A 4,091-nucleotide genomic window follows, 5' to 3' on the forward strand; every position below is an offset into this window, starting at 1 on the left:
CCTAACAGCAGTATAAGGCCGGCTTGTGGTACAACCTGCACTGGCATCATGACTGTTAAGAACCGTGGAATATCTAATTAAACTATATTTATACACTAGGATATTACCAGTTTACTACTACTATACTACCAATATATATATATATATATATATAGATATAATCTAATCTAATCTTTACAATCTAAAAAGTAACTAGTAGGCTAACTGAGTTTTCAAATAAATACATGTGGAGTAAAACTAATTGCAGCCAACACTGTCTGCAAGTAGGCTATAATTTATTCCATGAAGTTACTTGTAGTTTTAGACCCATGCTTTTAATTGCTAAATTAAAAAATAATGTATGTTTACATTACATTATTATTAATATGTACAAAGGTACCTTTTTACGAGCGTCTCTCTAGGGAGGTCCTCGATGCACGTCCCACTGGAAGGGGGAAAGACCCTGGGGCAGACCAAGGTGCAGATGGAGGGATAACATGGACTCACTGGCCTTGGAACGTCTCGGGATCCCCCAGGAGGAAGTCACTAATGTTGCTCTGGAGAGGGAAGTCTGGAGCTCTCTGGTGGAGCTGTTGCCCCCCCCCCCCCCCCCCCCCCCCAGTGGACAGTCTAAATTCTAGAAGCAAGAAAAGGGGAACAGCAGAGACAGGAAAAAAACTCGAATCCTAGTGGATAAGTCCAAATAACCTCAGCCTGCATCCTCCCCGCATAATTGAACAAATTAACCATGAACAGCTGTTACCTGTTAAAATGACCCGCTTTGGTCTGATAGCATCTGCATGCTACAGCTGTCACTGTCAGCAATTCTGATTAGCTTCCCCATTCCTGCATAATTATCGACATCTCTTTTTATGGAATCTACTTAATTGCCAGGCACACACAGCATGCCAAGTGTCCATCCAGTAGGCTAGTGAAGGGGGAAGTAGTTGTGTTACAGTAGTGCAATATTCATAACACTGACCACATCAATGCTATTACACAACACCAACAACATCACATCAGCACATCAGTTCATCTGGGTGGACATGTTTGAATGAAAAGAAATCTTTGAAATATTTCATAGTTTTAGAAATATAGTGCTTTCAAATTTGTGAAATTTATAATGGGCTCAATGGCAGCTCTATGGCACGTCAAAAAGTCACTTTCACCTAGAAACGATCCATTCACACTTTTTATAATTCAGCTTACGTGGGCACACATGCTGGAACTTTTTACTTTGAAATGTTTTGTAATTTCTGAGTTATTTAACTTAAACACTCAATGCATTCTTAATGGCAATAGCACAAACCTTGGCATGCTACTAGTCCTACATACTTACACCTAGAAACCTCATCTTACGGTGGACATGTTTGCCTGAAAATGAATCTTTGAAATGTTTCATAGTTTTAGAAATATAGTTCAGTCAGGACAACTCAAGAATGGATGGAATATATATTTATTGAATATAAGATGAGCAATATATTTATTATGGTTTGGCGATGTATTGGATCTGCTTTTTAGGTACTCAGATCAAGCGCATCAGTCCCGACCATAGGGACTCTGAATCCCCCATACCTAAACAGTAGATCCAAAACGACAGGTGGTAGCTGGGGTGGAGGTTGGTGAGCAGCAGGTTTGTATACAGCAGCACACTGATACAGCAGCAGCAAGAAAGTAAGCAGGAGGAGAAATGCAAACCTCCGGTTAAAGTAGCCGGTATGAAGATGAGTGAGTGTGTGATTGACTGAGTGAATCATGTGAATGAGAGCGTGATGCTGAGGCGGCCCAATTAACGGCCGGCAGCAACTGCACTGAGGTTCCCTGACTGAACTTGCTCTGCGCATGTCTACGACAGGCAAATACTCATTGCTTTCAAATTTGAGACATTTATAATGGGGCTCAGTGGCAGCTCTACTTTTCTGAAATAATAAGAAATGAGAAATAATAAGAAATGAAAAATGAGAAATAATGAGAAATGAGAAATAATATGAAATGAGAAATAATAAGAAATGAGAAATGAGAAATAATAAGAAATGAGAAATGAGAAATAATAAGAAATGAGAAATGAGAAATATAAAGAAATAAGAAAAAAAATAGTAAAAAAAAAATAAGAAAAAAATAGGAAAAGAAAATAAGAAAAAAAATAAGAAATGAGAAATAATAAGAAATGAGAAATGAGAAATAATAAGAAATAAGAAATGAGAAATAATAAGAAATGAGAAATGAGAAATAATAAGAAATGAGAAATGAGCGACAAAAGCGCGACAAAAACTCGTGCTTTCTCGATAGCGTGACAAAAACTTGCGCTTTCTCGATAGCGCGACAAAAACTTGCACTTTCTCGATAGCGCGACAAGAACTTGCGCTTTCTCGATAGCGCGACAAAAACTTGCGCTTTCTCGATAGCGCGACAACAACTTGCGCTTCCTCGATAGCGCGACAAAAACTTGCGCTTCCTCGATAGCGCGACAAAAACTTGCGCTTCCTCGATAGACGTCTAAAAAACTTTCATTTTTAAACGTTTTTTAGAAGTCTATTTTTAGACGTTTTTAGAAGTCTAATTTTAGACGTTTTTTAGACGTCTATTTTTAGACGTTTTTTATCCCATTTTTAGACGCACGTCTAATAGCCCATATATCGTACGGCAGGGTTCCCCAATAGGCGGCCCGCGGGCCATTTGCGGCCCACAGAGCGCCCCCTTGTGGCCCATGAAAGAATAAAAATAAAAAAAGGGTCCCAGATATAAATGGCATTAAATGGGGGTCAGTAGCCTATGCATGTCAAACTGGGCATCCTTTTCAAATAGGGTCTTGCCCTGAAAATGAATTTTCAGGGCAAGACCTCGACCTCGCGCGTGCAGACTCGGCCCCCAGCCTGGTACGCTAGTCAAAATATGGCCCTTGAGGAAAATTAATTGGGGAACCCTGTCGTACGGCATACTGTAGCACGCCGTCTTTCATCATTTGTGAGGATTTTTTTTTAAATGAAGAAAATAAAACGATGGGTTATAGCCCATCGTTTTTTTCATTTTTTCATTTTTTTTGAGAAATGAGAAATAATAAGAAATGAGAAATGAAAAATAATAAGAAATGAGAAATGATAAGAAATGAGAAATAATAGGAAATGAAAAATGAGAAATAATAAGAAATGAGAAATAATAAGAAATGAGAAATAAGAAGAAATAAGAAGAATAAAAAATAAAATAAAAAGTTTAAAAAAAAGAAGAAAAAAAATAAAAAGAAATAGGAAAAATAAGAAAGAAATAGGGAGAAATAAGGAAAAAATAGGAAAAAAATGAAAAAAATAAGAAAAATAATAAGAAATGAGAAATGAGAAATAATAAGAAATGAGAAATGAGAAATAATAAGAAATGAGAAATGAGAAATAATAAGAAATAAGAAATGACAAATAATAAGAAATGACAAATAATAAGAAATGACAAATGAGAAATAATAGGAAATGAGAAATGAGCGACAAAAGCGCGACAAAAACTCGTGCTTTTCGATTTGAAACACACATTACCGCAGTGAGATTTGTTCGATTTGTTGATTTGAGATTTGAATTTGGTTCGAATTGAGATTTTGTTCAATTTGAGATTTGTTCGATTTGAATTTGTGAGATTTGTGAGATTTGTTCGATATGTCACACACATTACCGCAGTGAGATTTGTTTGATTTGTCGATTTGAGATTTGCCGTTTTCTCGACAGTGCCGTTTTCTCGATTGTGCCGTTTTCTTGATTGTGCCATTTTGTCGATTTTGCCGTTTTGTCGAAAAATAGGAAAAAAATAGGAAAGAAATAGGAAAGAAATAGGAAGAAAATAGGAAAAAAGGAAGTGGCTGAGTATATCAGTGGTGGAAAGTACATTTCCTCTAGTAGGATTTTTTTAGTAGGCTTTTTTTAGTAGGCTTTTTTAGTAGGCTTTTTTTTCTCTAGGCTTTTTTAGAGGAAGTGGCTGAGTATATCAGTGGTGGAAAGAACATTTTCTCTAGTAGGCTTTTTTAAGTAGGCTTTTTTTAGTAGGCTTTTTTTAGTAGGCTTTTTTTAGTAGGCTTTTTTTAGTAGGCTTTTTTTAGTAGGCTTTTTAGTAGGCTTTTTTAGTAGGCTTTTTTT

The sequence above is a fragment of the Protomyctophum parallelum genome, assembly GCF_964188405.1.
Source record: "Protomyctophum parallelum genome assembly, chromosome: 6".
NCBI classification, from domain to species: Eukaryota; Metazoa; Chordata; class Actinopteri; order Myctophiformes; family Myctophidae; genus Protomyctophum; species Protomyctophum parallelum.